Source organism: Schistocerca gregaria, chromosome 6 (assembly GCF_023897955.1).
Source record: "Schistocerca gregaria isolate iqSchGreg1 chromosome 6, iqSchGreg1.2, whole genome shotgun sequence".
Lineage (NCBI taxonomy): Eukaryota > Metazoa > Arthropoda > Insecta > Orthoptera > Acrididae > Schistocerca > Schistocerca gregaria.
Window position 1 is genome coordinate 445,286,169 of NC_064925.1, and position 24,112 is coordinate 445,310,280.

Here is a 24,112-nt window from a genome sequence, read left to right on the forward strand (position 1 = left end):
TGTTCAGGTGTGATTTCCATGTCTGACAACATAGGTAATGGTTGTATCCATTGATCGTTCTGTTTGCAATTGAACATGATCTCGTTAGTTGTGTAATATTTAAATTATTGTGTACGTCTTCGAAAACACTTAGGTAGGACACCCAATCAGTATGTTTTGATGAAATATAGGTCCTCTTGAATCAGTTTAGTCCTCGGAAAAGTCTCTCAGTCGCGTTACATTGTGGACTAAATCTTGAAATAAACATTATCTGACAGAATTGCTTTAGGTTTTCCCACGTGCGTCAGGTAATCACTGGAGAATCTTCGTATTATAGCATTTGCAGTGGCGGATTTTAAAGCATAAAGTTTTACATGTTTGGAAAATATATTGTAAAAACTTAAGATACATTTGATGCCTCCAGAGCTTGCTGGATGCGGTCCACTGATGTCAGTACACAGAATTTCCAGGGGTTTATCGGTAAAATAGAATGTAAATCTGTTTTTGAGGATACATTCTGAGGTTTTGATCTTTGACATATGACACATGTTTTCAGTTCCCTGTAAATTTTTCTTCTCATATTGCTAAAATAACAATATGTGCTGAGTTTTGCCAAACACTTTTTCGTCCCATAATGACCCCAAACTAAGTGGGTGTGCCAAATCAAATTACGTTCAGACTCTTTGGGAATGCATACACACCAGTTAGTAGCATTTGGATGTCGTCGATAAAATAATACAGCAGTGTGTAACTTGTAATACTTAGTCAAAGGATGATTGTGTTTTTCTACAGTAATGTTATTATCTTATGCCAGTGAGGATCAGATTTTTGTAATTTAGCCATGTTTCTGCACATATCAATATAATATTGGTGATACTGCTTGTCTTGCTTTAAGAGAATCCTGTAGTCATTTATATTTTCTATGTCACTGTTGGTTTCACTTATACCTTGTGAAAGTCTAGACAAATTGTCGGCAGTAGTGTTGTCCTTACCTTTTATGTACTTAATTTCAAAAGAGTACTTCTGAAGAGTAACTCCTCATCGTGATAGTCTAGGATGTACAAGTTTACAAGTTAACAAAACTGTCAGGGCCTGGTGACCGGTATAAATTACTGTATGTTTGCCAAATAAATAATAATTGAATTTCTTGAATGCCCAGACTATGGAAAGTGTTTCTAACTCAGTAGTGGAGTATGTGCGCTCACATTCACTTAGAGTACGACTTGCAAATCCAATAATTCTTATCGGTTCCTTTTCTTTATTTTTTAAAACTTGAAATAAGCAACAGCCCAAGCCAGAACATGAAGTGTCACAAGTCATACAAAAATCTAAATTGAAATCTGGATGGCTCAATATGTTTGCATTCACTAAAGAATGTTTAATTGTATTAAACTCATTCTGGCACTGCTCCGACCAGATCCAAACTTGATTCTTTCTGAGTAGATTTAACAGATGTTTACTGTTCAAAAATGGTTGTGGTAAAAAATGTCTGAAAAATGAACATAGCCCAATGAATGATTTTAACTGCTTTATTGTTCGAGGGCTAGGAAAGTTTCTGATAGCATCTAATTTACTGGGATCATGACGTATGGCCTGTGAATTAATGATATGTCCTAAATATTTTATGTCACTGCAACCAAATTTTGATTTTCTAAGGTTGGCTGTGGCTCCAGCTTGTGCAATTTTTTCTAAAATTCTTTGAAGTGTGTCAATGTGTTCATTCCAAGAGTGTGTTGCTATCAGTACATCATCTACATAGTGTATGACTGTCTCAAATAAATCATCGCCAAGCAAGGTATCCAGGGCTGTAATGAATACTCAAGAACTGACATTCAATCCGAAAGATAGAACACAAAACTGATAGTTTCACCCCCCGAATATAAATGCAGTATATTTCCGAGAATCAGGAGTGATACCTACTTGCGAAAATGAATTAGCGAGATCTATTGTGGAAAAATATTTTGTATCTAGAAACTTCTGTAATTTCTCTTTAAATTTTCGGGTTTTGTGTGAACCGATAAAATTATTTCATTAATTGCTCGTGCGACTAACTCTAGCCTAATGCTACCATTTGGTTTTTTGACAACAAGTAGAGGACTACAGTAAGGTGAGGTGGATGGCTCAATGACTTTACAGCCTAACATTTGTTTTAGTTCTTGCCACACTGCAGGTCATTGAGATAACGGTACGTTATATGTCTTGTGGTAGAAGATCTTGTGAGGCTTAACTTCAATCTTGTACACAAACGTGTTGGTAACACATAATCGTTTGGTAAAAACTTGTAAATATTTAGATAACACTTCCTGTAGTTTCATACGTTCAGGTACACAGAGAACTGTAGATTCATTTATCTTATGATCTAGCAATGTTTTCAAGTCCATTAGCTCTGTGTCAGATGAGTGTGTGTGTATGACTTGAATATCATTGTCAAGTACTAACTGAACTTTGTACCCTGTTCAGTGCTTGTCATGCTTTAGAGTTCTCCTGTCCAAATCAATAATAATTACACTGCCTTTATCATTTGAAATACATTTACCTTGCAGTCCTTCTCGCTCATAATATCTAATCCTAATATACAATTTGTCACAAGGTTTTGTACAACCAGAAATGGCCATTGTACGGTTCCATTACCTATTTTAATGTTTACAAAAACTTGCTTCTTAACCCTACATGACTTATTACCTAGAGCAGTAGTTATTTTACAGTTTTGGGCGGGAAACTCAGGCACAGGCTCCAATTTACACATCTTTTTTATAGAAATTAAAAGACAAAACGCTCACAGCTGCACCTGTGTCCAAGATAATAGTAGTTGGAATCCCACCTACTACATCAGTAGTAGACGCTAAAACAATTTCATTTGTGTTTGAACGACACTGTGTACTGTCTTGCAAAAGTTCATCTGTTATATTCTCATTGTGGTTGTATCTTATAAATCAAAGAGCTAGTTTTGGTTTACAATTATTAGGCATACCAATATTTTGTTGTTCAATGGTGGTGTCAAATAACTGATTAACTTTGAAGTCGCCCCCCACGAATTCTTCAGCCATGACCCGGGGCATAGAAGTGACTGTTGGATTAGCATTTGTATTAGGTACTGACACAGATTGAGGTTGTGTATCAGGTGTCACTTCTATTATATTCTTATTCGGATATTGCCTGTTGTGATCTACAAACGTTTGCGGTTGTTGTTGCAGTTGCGCATTATGACTTACCCGCCGGTCGTAAGGTATGCTCCAATTTTGTCCTGGTGGCTGCTGTGGTATAGCAGTGTTTGAATGAAAGTAGTGATCGCTACGAGTCCAGCCTTGATGCTGTCTTGGCTCGTTGTTACTATGATTTATATTTCTGTTTATGTTTTTGTTGTTATATTTGTATCCGTTGTTACCGTTGTTGTTATTGTCATTACCGCAGTGTATTTTGTATGGATTGCCGCATGAAGTGTTATTACTGTTGTACCTGCTGTTTGTATTGGAATACGCGTGTTGATTTTGATTTCCGTATTGAGCCGGCATGTGAGTTTACTGTTTTTGCTGTACCATGTATCCAACTGTCGGCGCGCCAGAATTGAGTTGGCAAGCCTGCATGTTTTGCATACCACTAGTATAAACAATGTGGCTTTGTTTTGCCACGCGAAGCGCTGATCTAGTAACATGTCAACCGAATCTAATGCTGTTAAAAATAATCTGCATCGTCATCCGGAATATGTAAGAGTTTTTCTTTAATGTTGAAAGGCAATTTGGCATTCAGCGCACGGAGTATATCACGTGTTGCGTCTGGTTCGTCCAAAAAATGTCCCATGTTCAAGTATTTTTCGAAATATCTGCGTAAGTTACCATTTTTACTGTTAAAAGTTGGAGGTTGTAAAATTTGTCTTCTCAGTCGCTCCTGGACGGATTGCGACCAGAATTTGTTCAGAAAGGCACGCTGAAACTGACTGTACGTGGTACATACGTCAGCTTGACTGTATGCTCAGACATTGCTGCATTGCCTTGGATGTTTCTCTTTGTTCTCTACCCAATCATGAAATTCCTTATTAATATTTTGAAAATGAGCTGTGGCAGATTGTAATCTGTCAGTCAGGTGTTGTTCAACATCGTCAAATTTATTCTGCACGTCAGTAATTCGTTTTTCAAGCTTGTCATGTACTGAAGGATATGTTTGAATTTGTCCAGTAAGAGCTTCACACGTGACATTAAGGTTTTTTACTTGTGTCTGTAAAAGTGCTACGTCATTTGTAGTCTTTTCTTGTATCGTATTAAGCTTGGAAAATTTCGTACTGAGTTCAGTTATTTGTTTGGTCAGTTTGGCGTCTTTAAGTTCCACACGTTTACATAAAGTGTCATTACCTGCCTTGATTGCTATGAGATCAGATTTAATTTCGCCATTTTGTGTCTTTAACTGTTCATTTTGTGTCTTTAAGGTTGCCATATTTTCTGCGTTTTGTTTCATTGGCATTTGGAACATGTTGGCAGTGTTTACTGTTTGCAAGGTCACTGCCCCCGCCACGTCATCAGACGTGACGTCATCAGACGTGGCGTCATCAGACGTGACGTCATGTATTAACATGGGCTCTGACTGAGACTTTGAAATTTTTGTGGTGGGCAGCCTATTGTCAAAATTTCCGTTAACACTTGCGTCAATATTTGATAAATCGTACTACCGGTTGCTGTCGTAAAGTCATTTTCTAACATTTGTCTCTCGTCCGAGTCGGATTGCGTCTGAATAGTATGTCTTTGCTGTTCCATCTTTGCGTATTGTTTTCTAGTTATGACCATGCCACACGTAACATATGATTCAAGAAAATAAAGTTTGACACTGCTTTTAAAATAAAATGCAGTTGAACATGAATCGCTCGTAGCAACAATGGCTGTTTGTTAATTTAAAAATGTAAACTGAATATGGGATTATTGTTAATGACTGCTGGCCACGTTACAACGTATCGTACAGAAGTCGGCCATATTGTGCACTCGTGTATTGGTATTGTTGCAGAAGTTATTGTTTAAGGAAAAGCACTGAGAATGAAATTTATCACTGAAAACTGCTACGCGCGAAAGAAAAACTACAGAATCTACTGAAGAGCTAATAAACTGAATTATGCGCGTATGGTCAAGCCTGCCAATGCAAAAATGCTGCGTCTTATCTTATTTTGCTGGAAGCTTCATTGCGTCTTCCCGCAAAATTTTAGAATTTGATAATATCTTCAGACTTTTGTTATTTCTCATATATTCAAGTCCAGGTCCAGAAAGTTGATTTTTCACATGAAACAAAGAGAACAATGTAACAAATGACAAGATAACAAGTCCGACACGCAGTCGCCAATATAAAATAAATAAATAAATAAAATAAAATAGTAATTATTAATTATGTATGATAGTGATTGGTTGTAATTAATATTTGCTTATCTGGAACGTGGACGTTTAATTATTTGGTATCAGACGCTTGACAATGGCTTTTTCGTAAATGCAATGTTATTCGTAGTTGACCGTGAAATAAGACTCAAATAATCGTACTTCGTATTTAAATCGTTTCCAAAGGCTGCTGCGGTAGATGCGGACTCAAAATCCAAATCTCAATATTAGAATAATTTGCCAGCCATGTCAATACGTCGTACAGAGGTGACTGTCTACTAAACACAAAAAAGTTTACACAGTTAGTTAAATCAGATATATTCAACGAATAAGCCCACAGTTAAATAATTACTTTCATAAATATAAATTCTTTGCAGAATCGAGTGCCTAGTAAGATTGCAACTCGCAGTGTTCTTATATAAAATATGGCAGTGTACCAGTTAATAAAAAATACGTGCTTCCCGCACCAGCTATTCTCCTCGACTTATTTCTTCTTAATGAAACATAAGAGTGTCATAATTGTATTTTCTTTTATCAGCGGCATAGCGCTGCAGTTCTGTGCCAAAGGCTTTATTTATTTGTCAGAGATTAATTATTTAATTAAGATTTCGCGTTTCCGAGGAAACACACGCATGACATTCAACTGTGCTTCTCTATTCATTGGCAAACAATGGTGGCCCAGTGACTTGGCGCATTGTTTGTTAACTATAAAAATTGCGAACATGAATTCCATCAGTTGCTGAAAACAGCGTCCAAGTAGCCAAATGAAACCAGTTGGACCAGCTGGACCAGAGGACCTAGGCCAATCCATCTAAACACAGCTCACCTGATTATGGAGGCATTTGGGGTCAACACCAGCTGGCACGATGCCTTGCTGACAATTTGGCTGCATGCCTTCGTGGGGGCTGCGCCACAATCTAACCCTGTTACTAACTGAAACTTGGACTGATCTGAACAGGCCACTGTTTTCCACTCGTTTAGGGTCCAACCGATATCGTCACGAGTCCGGGAGGGGTGCTGCAGGCGTTTTCGTGCTGTTATCAAAGCCATTCGCATCTGTCGTCGGCTACCATAGCCCTTTAACGCTAAATTTTGCAGCACTGTTCTAAAGCATATGTTCGTCGTACGTCCCACATTGATTTATGCAATTGTTTCACCCAGTGTTGTTTGTCTTCTATCACTATCAACTCTACGCAAATGCCGCTGTTCTTGGACGTTAAGTGAATGTCGTCGATCACTACGTTATCCGTGATGAGAGGTAATGCCTGAAATTTTAGTATTCTCGGCACAGTCTTGGTACTGTGGATCTCGGAATATTGAATTCCCTAACGATACACGAAACGGAATGCCTCATGCGTCTACCCCCAACTAGCAAACCACGTTCAAAGTCTGTTAATTCCCATCGGGCGACCATAGTCACGTCGGACACCTTTTCATACGAATCACCTGAGTACAAATGATCGCTTTGCCAACTAACTTCCCTTTCATCCCTTGTGTACGGAATACTGGCCGCCTTCTCTACACGTGCACATCGCTATTCCGTAACCCTTGTGAGCTAAGTAAGCAGTCGTAAATAGACCACCAAATATGGAAACAGAGAATGAATTACATCTGATGTGCAAAATTTTCATTTCTTAAGATAAAATCATCATGTGTTGTAGCACTACATCAGTGATCGTCCAACATTTTCCTCAAGAGCAAACACTGATATTGTGGGCTGCATCTCGGGCAGCTTATGAACCGATCTTATTATTAATTGACAGCCTACAAAAATTAGTATCTTCCTGAGAGCCCAATACACTAGTTAATGTAAGAGTGCGATAAACTGGTCGCCGACACCCGAACAGTGATCGTTAAACATGGGAACCATTCGGAGAAGTTCGGAGCGATTGTTTTCTAGTTCAGATTGCTGCCGCTTCCAGCGACCCCAAAGTTGTGACATTTTAATTACGTAACAAAATGTTGTTGTGTTGTTTTTTGAGTAGTTGATTAACTGGATAGTAAATGTAATCACGTTCAAATGCAGTAAACAACATGAAACACGATCGCAAATATTACTAAATGTTTTGGACATCACTTTTCTTACACTCACTCAGGTCTGTGACAAGAGTGTTCATTTTATTTAATGTTTCTTGCTAGAAATAGGTACCGCATATACAAAACCATGTTATTTTATACCATAGCATCTGATCGGTAGCAGCCTCGAACGCCGTCAACTGTCAATACCGAAAGACGAACAAGAAAACATACCTACTCTCAGATCCTACAGTCACCATCATCTGCCATCTAATGCCAAATTTACTTAGCTCACGGCCGAATTTACAACCACCAATTAAAATGAAGCACGTCTTATAATAGTACTTTAGCTGCAAGTTTTGTTTTTTTCCTTTTTTTTTACTGAACGTGGAAATTTCTCAACGTTTGTTGATATTTCTGGTATCGGTTGTCGTTTCCTAGGTGCGCATTGTCACAGAATACGGCAGAGAAACGTGGGCCTCGCGACTACTTCATTCGGCCGCAGTTTGATGATCACTGCACTAGGGGGCTAGCAAGCCAGACTAATAACTGCTGATGTATCTCCGATAGCTCCAAACGCGCCATTCGGTTTTTCGATCCTTATCAGTGAATCAGATGTATACATATTTGTTGTGCTGTTTATTTCGGATTCTCAGTGTAGAAGTGTTGCATCTCTTCTTACATAGATTTTTACCATTGTGTTTTCTCCTTTACACACGAGTGATGACATTCATTGTTGGTATAGCGTGCATCAATTCTGGAAACAATACTTTGCTCTATGTCCCGCACCGACTGATTAAAGGCAACGGCCTGAACGTTTTATTCACGCAGATTTCTTCATCTAGCACTTCACGACAGCAAAGATGGTTTTTGATCTCCCATTTCCAAGCAAAATTAACATACAAATGAGAAGATAGCGCAGCCGGACATTAAAGTGGTCGGTCTTTTTTTTGCGCTCCTCTTTAATGAATGCATAACCCAGAGTACTTTTATAATAAGAAGGGACTGGCGGAAGGAGCATCTTATGGAATGCCGTTTCATCTGGTTAAAAGGTGCCTTCTACTACGCCCCAAGGAAAAACAATTATATCTATCCAGAACAGTCCTGGTATTAGCAAAACGTTCTTTGAAACTTATCTCCACCAGCGAGAGCAATACAAAATTTTATTAGCAGAAATAAGATAGTGCTGGTCTTCAGAGAGCTAAGGACTAGGAATTCCGAGCACTGGACAATGGGTTATGCATTTGCTTGAAAGCAGTTATTAGATAAGGGAATCTGTGGCAACGCGTAATGACCCGTAGGAGGATTAATATGAAACTGACGTTAATATTACAGGAACAAATTTCCGTCCGAATCCCATTTCTCGCTGATGTATTATAATGGCATGACTTTGGGCTTATCGAGAAACACAGCAACTCTGTGTCGCCCACTGTAGGTGATTTTGTAATCAAACACTCAGATTTGACGGTAATGAGCTTCGAGGTAGGAATAAAGATTATTGATAACGTACATGGCAATACCAAGTAAACTTATACTAAAGCAAAGAAATACATATTTAAAAAATTTGTTTCTATACCTGTTTTCAGGGTTTCGGATATTACGCAAAACTGCTCCGGGGAAATCCCTTTTGAATCGACTGTGACTGTTTCGAGACAACGCCCTTCAAGCTTTTCATTTGTCTGTTAAATCACTCTTGTCCAAAATGTTACAACGGTGGTGAAAACCGTGATGAAATCGACGAATGGTGTTGTCACCCCAATCAAATGTAAACGCCTACATACAATGCAATACAAGCCGAAAAAAAAGTACATTAGCGCTTGTTGTCTTCTATTAAAATTGAGAAAAATGCTATTATTTCACTCTTATTCCCTGCTATTCACAGTTCTCTTGAACCAAATTGAAACCTGGTGGTAGTCGTCAAGAGAAGGCAGGATTCGGATACGATTCGTTGACTTTTATAATTATACACAATTTATTTTACATCAGCAATTCCAGGCTCACCAATAAAAAAGAAATACCACAGGTTATTAACGCTGGAGTAAACATCAGTGTAAATAATAGTGTTTTTAGTGAGTTACAATTTAGCCAATCACCATTACACACAGATACAACAGATAATGTTTTAAAGGCAAGCCACTGTGATCTGGGCAGAAGGTCCTACACGCCAGGAATGGCAATAAATTAAGGATTGTTTAAGACCTCGCTCCAATTTACCACTTACAGATACACTCCTGGAAATTGAAATAAGAACACCGTGAATTCATTGTCCCAGGAAGGGGAAACTTTATTGACACATTCCTGGGGTCAGATACATCACATGATCACACTGACAGAACCACAGGCACATAGACACAGGCAACAGAGCATGTACAATGTCGGCACTATTACAGTGTATATGCACTTTTCGCAGCAATGCAGGCTGCTATTCTCCCATGGAGACGATGGTAGAGATGCTGGATGTAGTCCTGTGGAACGGCTTGCCATGCCATTTCCACCTGGCGCCTCAGTTGGACCAGCGTTCGTGCTGGACGTGCAGACCGCGTGAGACGACGCTTCATCCAGTCCCAAACATGCTCAATGGGGGACAGATCCGGAGATCTTGCTGGCCAGGGTAGTTGACTTACACCTTCTAGAGCACGTTGGGTGGCACGGGATACATGCGGACGTGCATTGTCCTGTTGGAACAGCAAGTTCCCTTGCCGGGCTAGGAATGGTAGAACGAAGGGTTCGATGACGGTTTGGATGTACCGTGCACTATTCAGTGTCCCATCGACGATCACCAGAGGTGTACGGCCAGTGTAGGAGATCGCTCCCCACACCATGATGCCGGGTGTTGGCCCTGTGTGCCTCGGTCGTATGCAGTCCTGATTGTGGCGCTCACCTGCACGGCGCTAAACACGCATACGACCATCATTGGCACCAAGGCAGAAGCGACTCTCATCGCTGAAGACGACACGTCTCCATTCGTCCCTCCATTCACGCCTGTCGCGACACCACTGGAGGCGGGCTGCACGATGTTAGGGCGTGAGCAGAAGACGGCCTAACGGTGTGCGGGACCGTAGCCCAGCTTCAGGGAGACGGTTGCGAATGGTCCTCGCCGATACCCCAGGAGCAACGGTGTCCCTAATTCGCTGGGAAGTGGCGGTGCGGTCCCCTACGGCACTGCGTAGGATCCTACGGTCTTGGCGTGCATCCGTGCGTCGCTGCGGTCCGGTCCTAGGTCGACGGGCACGTGCATCTTCCGCCGTTCACTGGCGACAACATCGATGTACTGTGCAGACCTCACGCCCCACGTGTTGAGCAATTCGGCGGTACGTCCACCCGGCCTCCCGCATGCCCACTATACGCCCTCGCTCAAAGTCCGTCAACTGCACATACGGTTCACGTCCACGCTATCACGGCATGCTACCAGTGTTAAAGACTGCGATGGAGCTCCATATGCCACGGCAAACTGGCTGACACTGACGGCGGCGGTGCACAAATGCTGTGCAGCTAGCGCCATTCGACGGCCAACACCGCGGTTCCTGGTGTGTCCGCTGTGCCGTGCGTGTGATCATTGCTTGTACAGCCCTCTCGCAGTGTCCGGAGCAAGTATGGTGGGTCTGACACACCGGTGTCAGTGTGTTCTTTTTTCCATTTCCAGGAGTGTATTAAGGTAAGTCACCACAAAGATAGCAGAAGGCATGAGATGTCAGGAATGTCAGTAAATAAGATTTTCTACATCTACATCTACATCCATACTCCGCAAGCCACTTGACGGTGTGTGGCGGAGGGTACCCTGAGTACCTCTATCGGTTCTCCCTTCTATTCCAGTCTCGTATTGTTCGTGGAAAGAAGGATTGTCGGTATGTTTATGTGTGGGCTCTAATCTCTCAGATTTTATCCTCATGGACTTTCCGCGAGATATACGTAGGAGGGAGCAATATACTGCTAGTCTCTTCGGTGAAGGTATATTCTAGAAACTTTTTTTTTCTTTTGTTTTTTTTTTCTTTTATGATCTGTAAGTTTATTTCATTAATAAATGAAATACAGTAGCTACGAAAATGAAAACTCGTATATTTACCCTAAAAGCAAATTTATGCAAATAACACATCCTATCAGAGCTCATAAATGGCTACAAAAACTAAAGGAAGACTGAATTCTTACTTATCCAGATGAACAAATCTGGTACATTTTCATATTTAATAATTATCTGAGTATAGTGTATGTGTGTTTTATTTGTTTCTACTGCAAAGAAATATTTCCTGTTCACTTGTCTGTTTGAAAATGGGACCTCGAAACAACCATTATCAAAAATAAGTAATAATTTTCACCAAGAGTAAGACAAAATGAAAGGTTTAGTAAATATTTGTCCAAAAATATTGGCTGTATAATTAACTGCAAAATGGCTTTTCTATAGTTATTAATAAGACATAATTATATGTCAAGACCTACTATTAGATAATTTTAGCTATTACACAAGTATAACAACCAATGATTAAAGACTCGTAAATGAAATGAGACAATATGAACACTACATGACAAATTATGCTGTTAAGGAATTGTTAGCAAAAATATAACATGACTGATGCGTTCAAACAAGAGAACTAATTCTCTTTGTTCACGAAACACTTTAGCCTCAGGAAATAAGCTGTTTGCAACAAATGAGCTAATGAACTTCAGTGTCAGGATAACTTCCTGTGATTTTTGCTAAAATACAAATACCAATTTAGAACTTTAAGGTAAATGACCACAATCACGGCTGAAGGCCTTACTCGCCAGGAATGCCAATAATATAAAAAAATTTAAAACCTGCTGTAAAACAGCAAATAAAGTAGTAAAAGTTAATTTAAAAACAAGCATCTGAGCCAACGGTGATCCAGGAATCGATCCCTGAGAAGGTCCAGCAACAAATACTTTCGCGAGCGATGAGATAGGCAGCCAAGAGTTGCATTCACTTCAGAAGATGGTAACTCAGACTAGTGGCAGTCAAACGAATGACTAATGATAATCTTGCTGAAGCTACCTGACGCGCGGTAAACCAAATGTAACGATGGAACAATACGCCAAAGCCGGAAACGGCGGTCTGCACTATGGCCCAAGAATATTGTGTTTAGAGCGCCCGAATCGAGAAAGGAACCACTACCATCAGAGTGGAAGAATCACCAAAGAGCCTACAATCAATAAAGCTGTCGAAACTACATGAACAGCCCGACAGCAGCGGCAAGACGAGGAAACGTACACTGTTGTTACATACGCTAACACCTAGGGCAGGTAACTGGGGCGTTAGCGGCCACTAGGCAAGAAAAATTACCGCTGGTTGAACTTAACAAATTGTAAGAAGTTGAACGCAGTAAACAGTAATAAGAAATCGAGGAAAACTAATCAGATCCGCCTTCCCTAAGCATTCCATTCGCTGCTCTTCGCCTCGGTGACACTATGAGCAGCAACACGAACCCACGTCACTGGAGAATCGCGAGATATCACAATGGTGGAGGTTTCTCTACTTGGATTTAAATGCGCTCATCTTACAACTTGCTGGATCCGGTTTACTACGAGGTCGGGCACCCTCGTGACCACAGCCCTTCCATCCGGCAGTCCATGCGTGCTGCCAGCGGTCCTGGCCTGTTCCCGCACTGTGTAGACCTGGCTCCCCATGACTCCACAACCGAACTCGTACACTCACACGACCCGGCAAAACAATGACATCGCCCCAAAGATAGGGCAACCGTTACTACATATCGATAACAACAGCTGCTGCCACTAGCGGACAGGCAACGCTTGCGAAACCGAGTGGCGCCAGTCAACACGAGAAGAAGACAAACAACCGCAAACATGCCAACTAAACGATACCGTTTGGCCAGCAACAGAGGGTAGTAACCTACAAACTACACCAACGCAAGCCGCAGCACGGCTCACAAATCCCTGCATGTATATCTACACTATTTTCTAAAATTGTTATTAAAATAGGAAGGTATTGTGTAGTATCGGATCCTGAGCAGGATACGCCAAATGCGAGACCTCCCCATTCCTCCCACCTTTCAGGCCTTTCATCTGGATGATCTGACAGGTATATTTACAGCGAGTTCACTTCTCAGGACTCACTGCTGATTAATAAAGTTACACAATGGAATTTAATAAACACGCTGTCAGTTATAGGCCCTAATCACTGTGCCCTGGGTCGATTCATAGAGTACAAGGATGATCACATTAACGACTTCAACTAGTTATTGACAAGGTTTGGAGAAGGACAGAGATAGCGTTTCGGTTATGACGATTCACTGTCATGGTAAGTCGTATGATAAGGTTGACAGCAAACGATGACCAATATCTTAGTGGGCCAGACCGAGCATTAGAGAGATCACCGCCTCCATCGAAATTAACAAATTTATTGCCTACCAATCCTCATCGTGCTTGTGATGCAATGTAATCATATCATATATACAGTATTTTGATGGTAGGCTTGGAACTCTATTCCTGTGAGTCCATTCGTCTCAGTATCTATAAGTCTAAACTCCGATCCCAAAAATGTTGAACACGGCTGCTGTCTCGAAAATCAGAACACGAAACCTCGTACTCGAAAGGCAAAACCAGAAAGTCTAAAAAGTGCACTCTTCTGTGCCTGGCGGCAGTTCTTCGTGTGCCTAAAATATTGTAGCTAATCATGAGGTTTGTCGCCAACATTAGCCTATGACACAATTTTCTAATGTCCTTCATCGGTCCCCCTCCCCTCCTCCCATCGGCTCTGTAAGAAGTACTCTGCCCATAAACATCTGTATCGCCCTCCTCTGTCCAGAAAGTCGAGCTCAGGACCAGAAACACAGGCCGCCATCCAATGAGAGAGCGTGCTTTTCCTGCCAGAGCGACTTTGTGAGAATAGGAAAACTCCAAGGAAACAAAGTTCTACTCCTACGACTTTGGCTTGGCGAGCCACCAGCCTTGTAATGGAGTCATAGTCAATGGCCTTTTCCGGTGAGTTTTATGTAGATGTTACCTGCAGCTAAAGTCTACGCTTTTGTATACGGTGGATACTGTTTCTCTGAAATATCTCATACCACTGGCAAGTTTTTCTTATCCATCTGAGGGCTTACTACACAGTCAGCAGGTTGGATTTGGTAGAACAGTTGGGGGGTTGCATTTTTGGCATCGCAACTGTAGCCAGCGATATTATCCTAGGCCCTGTCGGTTTACAGCCCTGCGAAATCCCAGCAGCTATCCGTTCTCGTACAGAGACAGTTGTCGCAGTTCCTTTCTGCCATAAGTTTACTTTCCAGATTATGAAAGGACACCACCATCTATGTCCCAAGGCCACCAGACCCGTTGCGGTCCCTTGATCCCTAGACCTCGCCTGCCCCAGACAGCACAGCCTCCGCCTTTATTTGTGATGTAGCCTGCATGAAAGCCCATAGACAATAAAAAGTGCGGAAAGTTTGCACGACTTCTGCCATCACTGTCATGTGTGTCCTTACAATTCTAAGTGCAGACGCCCATTAGACACATCATTAGCATACTTTTATGTTCCATCTCCACTTCCATGGATGAGATGTGTCTAGCCAGAAAGGCTAGTCGTCTCGCATGACTCGCAATCCAAGTTTTGCATGAGAGCTAACATATTGAAAAACTTCTTTCATGGCATCTCTACAGTCAAATTTTGAAAAATCCCGGTATCTTCGAAGTATGTTAGATATGATCTTCTTATAATGTAATAGTAAAGGGAATGGGGATAGTTAACAAAAAATGAAAAAGATAAACACAGTGCATATAAAAGGAGATGAAAATTAGTCAGCTTCGTAGGAACCACCCTCTTCACACTTAGTACTCGTCCTACTGCTGATGGCAATTACTTGATGATGGGATATCCTTTGAATCACACAAACACTGGTCAAAAAATAAACCTACATAACAAACTGAAGAAAACATGAAATTCGACGCAGCAGTTTGCTAAACACATTCACACCTCCAAGGAAACGAAAATTCGTTGTTACACTACCTGTATCTTCCGCTACTGCAAAACTATTTGTGATCCCAGACACAAAAATTCCACCACCAGTTTCAACAGATAAAAGATTGGTGACTTAAAGTCCCGACAACCAGTGGAAAATATGAAACGGAACCAACCTTGTCCTTTTGTCTGTGCAGTAAGGCTTCGAACAGCAACTCATTTTTCTGCCCTCGATGCCCATGGATAGCTATACAACGCCTGGTACATTTGCCTGATTACTGAACATTTTATAAAGACAATGCTTGTACATTTACATCAGCAGCAAATAAAAATTGGATGGATTAACACAAAATCATAATTTCAAATAAACAATTGGTATTCATTTTATTCCACAGGATTTATGGCAATGGCACAAATCAGTTGACAAGCTTCAGTCATGTGTAAAAATAAAGATACATTGATTGTACACTAAGAAGTTAAATGCATGTTTCAATAGCTTCCCAGGTGACGTAATATCATTCTGGCTGGGGCACAAAGGGTCGCCAGTCTACTAAAAACCAGCCCTTTAAACTGTGATGGAGTGCCACATATATTATCTTAGTCAACTTTTATCATCTTTATCAATGCAAAGAAATATGTGTGTACACAGTAGTGTATGTGTTTCATGAACAACAACATATATAATATAACCTAAATATGAAGCATATAATATGACTGCGGTCATCAGTTTACTAAACAATGAAGAATAAAAAAGAACATACAAATCATATAGAGCAGCACACACTGACTGTCATCCGTCACAGGGCAGTTATGCTCACCTTCACTCGCGAGAACGATGATTCTGCAGTAGCAAATTATTCTATGTAGAAGCACAGGGTTTAGTTTGGTAGAGGCATCAGGGGGCGGGGGTTATAGATTCTCATCGTTAGTCGTCAGTTGTTCTTCGAATTAAGTGAGAGAGGAGTCATCCTTCGTTCGTGGCAACGGCCATTCCACATGTTAGACTTCCTTCATCTCGTATGTCGGCAGATACGTGCGCCCTAAGCTATGACACCAGTTTGATTTTGTTTGCACCTGAGTGCCGTAGCAAGGACAGGTTCAAATCACACATATTGTCAGATTTGTACTGCACCCATATGCTGAATCCTTCTGCAATCTTTGACATGTTTTGGTGGGTGTCTTGGCTGCATAAATGTAGGAAGGCGCTGTTCGAAGCTTTACTGCACAGACAAAAGCACAGGGTTTCTTCCTTTTCATTTTTTACACTATTTGTCCTCACCAGCTCTCATCTGCACAGTGCTCATTATACAACTTTTACTTATTTATTCCCATAATGCTGTTCTACTATTCCTTAATGCCAGTCAAATTTCTTGATTGTACATTTGTTGTATAAAAATGCTCAGTATGTAGTTTCAGTGTTTGGTTTATATACTTATTATTACTTTTATTAACATGTACATCATTGTTACATAATGACAGTACTTTTATTTGGACAAATATTGATTTTAGTGACATTTACAGAAGTTCTTTATGTTGTAATATCTTTTTCGCACACCATTTTCCTATTGATAAGTTGGTAACCAGTAACTTGGTTACTGGTTGCTGAATCATGTGGTGGTACCTAATATCTCTTACATTCATATATTTTCTATCTCATGCATCTAGGTCTCTGGATCTGTTTAATTTTCACATGTAAGATCACAGATTGGAAGGAAATACTGTCATCTGACACAATGTACTGATAAGTAGTGATGAAATTAAGTGAATTGAACACTTTTATTTGCTGAAATATTTTTGGCAAAGACTTCGATAGAGGCATGGAAACGGTAAAATAATAAAGAAACTCTTTGTTCTATGTAATTAGAATGAAAGGTTTTTATTTGGTCATCAAGATACAAGGTGCAAGACTCCTCTAGTGCAGGAATGGACGCAACGATTGGTCATTGAACACTGTAAATCTGTAATCATTTAATAATTGTCAAAATATGTTATAGAGAGAGTTATTACTGTTTCATTTGCTTAGACAATCCTTTCTCCAACAGGAAGTAATAACATTTCTAATTTTAAGAGACTAGCAGCGCGGAAAGGTGGCACCAATAAAAGTCATCGCTGGCCGCCAGAGGCTGCAGGAACGGTATTGATCGTCGTATGCCAGTATGGTGGGTCTATAGAGGCAAGATCTCGGTGTACTTAATACTTGAACTGCATTGTTCAAGGATTTATTTTGCTGATGCGGATCCACCTAATAATCCTCCATTGTAGTTTGTTTTCCTTTCGTCTCCTTTGCTGTCGCACCCATGACTTTAATTAAAAGAAAGTTTTCTCTTTTCATTGCCACTACAGAAAACATTCTAGCAAGCTACTTCACACTTTCGAATGCTTATTCGTGAACAAATATATATTTCAACTGTTTTTTTTTTATCATATCTCTGAGGCCTAAATCATCATCACATTCCATACACATATGGTTTCAAGGAGCTCATGATCTACAGTGCAAAGATGTTGATCTTTCTTCAAGGTGAGCATCCACTAATATGACGAATTAAAACTTGCATGAAATATTAATGTAAAGTCTATGCATTTAGCTATTATTTTACTTTCAAGAAAGTATGTACCTGAAGCTTTGTTAAAGATAGCAGTAGTTCTCCTTTTGTCCACCATTTCACTTGCACTATTTGTATTCTAAATACAGTCAAGGCACTGGCTTACAGCTTGCAGTTCATCATAACAGCGTGCAGCACCACGAATGAAACCATTTATACTTATTTTACTGTAAGGGATCCACATTTTAGCTTACCAAGTGTGCAGTTAGATCTTTTTCTTCTGAAATATCACTTGTACCACTTGTAATCTCAGGCCCTCAATTGTAACCCGCTCTTGTATGAGATAACGATCCCATTAAATTTTTGTGCTACTTGTCTTAATCTACTAGGTGCAATATGAAGGTCATCTGTAGTTTTGCTCTTTGACAAGGTCTGCCAATGCATAACACATTTCAAACCCTTCTTTCCATATCTTTGAAATAACAAGTCACCTGTAATTTCAAATAACATTTCATCAGGCCGTAAGTCGTATTACTTAGGTGAATATACCATAGTAATTTATTTATTATTTCGTCTGATATGAACAATAACCGTCGAGCCCCACACACGTTCTGACACCATAATAGTATTCCTTGCCTCAACAGGCAAAACTGTTGTTTAGCTGTTTTCTTCTGTCTCCCATCTTCCCTTTTAATTTTTTTCACTATGGGATCATGGTCCTCCTCCTTCACAATGTCCCACATAGATGCCACAATAACATTTTCAAATGCTACTCTCTGCATATAGTACGAACTGTAGACCACTTGCCTCATATAGTTCAAACTGTTCTGATTTTCTTCTACTTCTTCCTCCTTAGTTTCTGTTAATTCTGTTGGGGGTGCGATATAGCGCATCGGCCACAATATTCATCATCCCAGGCACGTTTGTAACGGTGATTTGTAATTCTTGAAGTTACAGTACCCATTGTGCTAATCTTCCGCACGTTATCTTTTTCGCCATCAAAAGTTGTAACGCTTTGTAGTCTGAGAATATGCCCGTCTTCTTTCCATACATAACATACCCGAATTTCTTGAATCCCCACACAATACCGAGGGCCTCTATTTCCATCACCTAATAGTTCTTTTCTTCCTTCATAAGCATTGTAATGCTGCCTTCTTCCGACTGGTACGGATTTCTTGAAATATGTTTAGAATCAGAACTAAAATTGCCACGAAGGAAGGTTGCACCACATTGTTGACAGATGAAACATAATAATATCATGAAAACTAAGCTTTGGATTACTGAGCTGAAGCAATATTCCCTTGCAATTTTCTTCATCTTGAATTGATGAAATAAATGTTACTTTTATGAAACTGAATCATCAGGCACAGAAGTCGTTGCTGCTGAATGTTAAAGTTTGGTGACACAAACCGCCTTTTATGTTAGGGGTCAATGCAGAGAATGATATGGGTGATAGCAGTAATAATGATCGGGCGTTGTTAACACGATAAAATGACGTACATTGAAATTTGGAAAGTACGCCACGCTTATGGTGCACGATTATTGTGGCACCATACTCATTACTTCCAACAATTAATTAATAGTTTGAAAACGCAAAAGAATTTTTGGATTAGTAGAGCATGGTGCTAATTACACTATTATTAAATCAACTGGAATACATTTATTAAGTATTTGTATATACTTCATCATAAATTGTGATAACAATAAGTACAGAACCTTCCCCTCTGGGAGCTATGACAAACAGAAGTACGAGGGTGAACTTTTTGCCTTTAAAACAGGTTAAGAACGAAAATTCCACCGATAGCTGGATAAGCACACGAGAAAAACGGTCCTCAGTAAATTTAAGTCTTTGACGTTAAGCTCTTATGATTTTGGAGGAGCCATTCGACTATGTATCACGCAGCACTTCATCGTTGACATGCTGTCACTGTTGTGGTCTTCAGTCCCAAGACTGATTTGATAGAACTGTCCATGTTACATTATCCTTTGCAAGCCTCTTCGTCTCCGAATACCTACTGTAACCTACATTCTTCTGAAGCTGTTTACTATATTCATCCCTTGATCTCCCTCTATGGTTTTTACCCCCACACTTTTCTCCCATACTAAATTGGTGATCCCTTGATGCCTCAGAATGTGTGCAATCAACTGATCTCTTCTTTTAGTTACGTTGTGCCATGAATTTCTTTTCTTCCCAATTCTATAGAGTACTTCCTCCATAGTCATGTGATCTACCCATCTAATTGTTAACATTCTTCTGTAGTACCAAATTTTTAGACTTCTATTCTCTTCTTGTATGAACTGTAAATCATCCATGTTTCACTTACAAACATGGCTACACTCCAAACAAACACCTTCAGAAAAAAATTACTAACATTTAAATCCATATTTGATGTTAAAAAATCTTCCTTATTCAGAAACGCTCTTCTTACCATTGGCAGTCTACAGTTTATATTCTCTCTACTTTGACAGTCATCAGTTGCTTTGCTGCCCATATAGCAAATCACCTTTACTACATTAGCGTCTCGTTTCCTAATCTAATTTCCTCAGCAGCACCTAATTTAATTAATACTAATTACACACAGGCAAACAATAACATTTTGCAAACGGCTTCAGATATACCATTAGAACGTAACAAATTAAGATTTTTCAGTGAAGTATTAGATATGATGATTTCGTGTTAACATTTGGGATTTAGGTAAATATTTGCTCTCCCTTTCCACCTCTCCTCCCTCCCCCTATCTGGGCTTAGTAAACAGAAAACCTGGGAAACCTGTGACGTTAGCACTTCACTGAGTTAGAGAGGTTAGGAACCATATCAGTTTTTTCAGCACCAATGTATCAGAAAAATTTCAGTACATTTATATATGCTTCAAGGTCACCAAGCCTTCAAACAATGCTTGTACATCACAGGTAAAGTTGAGATGGAGTCCACGAAAAACATTTGGACCTCCTATCAATTGCTTTTTATTAAACTGGCCAGCCAAGTCAATATCAATTGCCTTCAAACTGTGATAGACAGGTACGCTGCGCCGCCAGCGACAACGCCATGCACGTCGCAGAGGCATTGCTGTGGTACGTTAACACAATATATATAAGCTTTTAGTTAATGTCATTTTTATCATTTTTTTCACACCCAACATTGTATGAACAACGTACAATATATGGGATAGGTGCAGTCAAAAGGCTGTTGCAGTTCCTGTTCCTTTATAGTGAGTGTTAGGAGTAAGGAGATGCTGGCTGATGGTGATGGCTGAATGGTTTCTTGCAGTTAGTGACAAAGTCTGAAGACCAAAAGAATGATGTGGGTGATGCTGTCAATGATCTTGGGGATCGATCTTTGTAGTCACAATCTGGACAGAGGTTGATTGATGAACAGCAGGAATATCACAACTTTGTAGTTCAGGTTCCACCTCATGATGCTATCAGATAGCTCTACGCTATGAGCTTACATGCAACAGTTATGCAACAGAATTACTGCAGCATAATGTATACTTACATAGATTGTACTGAAAGAAACTTCTATGTTAACATGTAAGTAAAATTTTGTGTCAACATGCTAGTAGCACAATTATGCTAACAGAAATGACTAAGGATAAATTAGGTCCATTAAATATATGCAAGTAAAATTCTGTTTCGACATACCAGTAGCACTTTGACACAAACAGAAATGACTAATAGTAAATAAAGTACGTTAAATACATGCAAGTAAAATTCTGTGTCGAGATACTAGTAGCACTTCTACACAAACAGAAATGACTAAGCGTAAATTAGGCACATTAAATGGACCGTGTTAATATGAGGAGGTCTCTCTTTTTATCTTTCATCTATGAACTACCGTTCAGTGTCTAGTACATAGGATTTAAACCACCAAAGTTAGTGATGAACACGTTAATGTAGCCCAAACCATTTTTGTAATTAATGTCCACAACATGCATTGTGTAAGTATCTCTGCAGGGCATCAATCATGATAGCCCCACAGTACTTCTTAATGTCAGTCAGATTAGGCCTGTGGAATGCATAATGGTTATTCATGTACAATGACGCTGTGGAGATGTATATTAAGCACCTGAGTTACTTAGAGTATGGGGAAGTATGCATAGAATCATTCCACATCACATGAAGAAAACATTATCCTGGCATTATCTTGCAATTCTCCACAAGTGGATAGCAGATTGCTGAGTTCATTTCAGTTAGGAGTAAGTTACTTATTGAGACCCCATTTTAGGTATTGTTGTCCATTCCAGTGCGTCCTACGATAGAAGTAGTTTGACTGGGTCTTAATTTCTCACCATATGTGTTCATCAATGTTCCATATCCATGTAGTTAGTAAACAAAACACAGGCAAAATGTTTATAGAGCAAATTGGATACACTGTTCTGTAGGAATAGTGTCCATATTCCGTTAATGAAATACGTTTACAATTATCAAAATAGTTTAGTTTTACGACTCTGACCTGATTTCAGAAAACCATAGCGTACTCACTGGACCTACATTTATGTAGACCAAGACATCATCATCTCCTCATAGGGCAAAATCAACCTTTTCGTAAGAGTTTTAAACGAAAGTCACAAATGAAAATCGGCAAATAAATGAAAAAAATGCCCAAATCTGAGCGTAATATTTGGCTGTTGCTCATGAGGTTCGTAGACAAGCTTAATTATTCAAAGTTCACTTGTGTGGCTAGATCTAGTATTTACACAGCTTTTATTACAATTGCTACTGAATCAAGTTTCCATCCTTACCATATAGTGCCATGACATGTTATGCATTTACAAATAATTGGTAATGACGGTACACCTTTCTTGTGGAAACCTTTCATTTCTTTTATACTACAAATAGCGGAAAAGTACACATAGAAATATCACTTACAGCTAAATACTTGACATTTCAATGCAATACACTATTGCCACAGTGAAGAGTTTTGTCATATATACGTACAAATGACTTCCTTTTCCTTTACAGAACACTATCATACTGAACTCAAGTGTTTTTATTTACCATACTGTACTGTGCATACAGTATACAAACTAACACTAAAATTTCTTTCGGCCTTGTATTTCTAATAACTACTACTTACCATACACATTTAAAAAGTGATTGAATAACACAGGCAGTGTAGGACTTGGTAATATGTTTATTTTCCATTTACAACTAGTGTAGTAGAGTTTGGTGAACTTAAATACAAATAGTAAAAAGTTTTCCCATTGTAATAAACGTCTAACGGTAAGTACCAATATTAATCACATAGCTTTGTTTCAATCCATATGGATACTATACCCCCCCTTGAACCATGGACCTTGCTGTTGGTGGCCAGGCTTGCGTGCCTCAGCAATATAGATAGCCGTACTGTAGGTTCAACCACAATGGAGACCAGATAAATGTGTGGTTCCTGAACAGGGGCAGCAGCCTTCTCAGTAGTTCCAGGGGCAAAAGTCTGGATGATTGACTGTTCTGGCCTTGTAGCACTAACCAAAACGGCCTTGCTGTGCTAGTACTGCGAACGGATGAAAGCAAGTGGAAACTACTGACGTAATTTTTCCCGTGCGCATGCAGCTTTACTGTGTGATTAAATGATGATGACGTCCTCTTGGGTGAAATATTCTGTAGGTAAAATAATCACCCATTCGGATTCCTGGGCCGGGACTACAGAATAGGATGTCGTTATCAGGAGAAAGAAAACAGGCCTTTTACGGATTGGAGTATGGAATGTCAGATCCCTTAATCGAGCAGGTAGGTTAGAAAATTTTAAAAGGGAAGTGGATATGTTAAAGTTAGATATAGTGGGAACTGGTGAAGTTCGGTGGCAGGAGGAACAAGACATTTATTAAGGTGAATACAGGGTTATAAATACAAAATCAGATAGGGGTAATGCAGGAGTAGGTTTAATAATGAATAAAATATAGGAGTGCGGGTACGCTACTACAAACAGCATAGTGAACACATTATTCTGACCAACATAGACACGAAGCCAACGCCTACTACAGTAGTACAAGCTTATATGCCAACTAGCTCTGCAAATGACGAAGAAATTGATGAAAGGTATGATGAGATAAAAGAAATTATTCAGATAGCGAAAGGAGACGAAGATTTAATAGTCATTGGTGACTGGAGTTCGATAGTAGGAAAAAAAGGAAACATAGTAGGTTAATATGGATTGGGGCTAAGAAATGAAAGAGGAAGGCGCCTGGTAGAATTTTGCACAGATCATAACTTAATCATAGCTAACACTTGGTTCAAGAATCGTGAAAGGAGGTTGTATACATGGAGATACTAAAAGGTTTGAGATAGATTATATAATGGTAAGA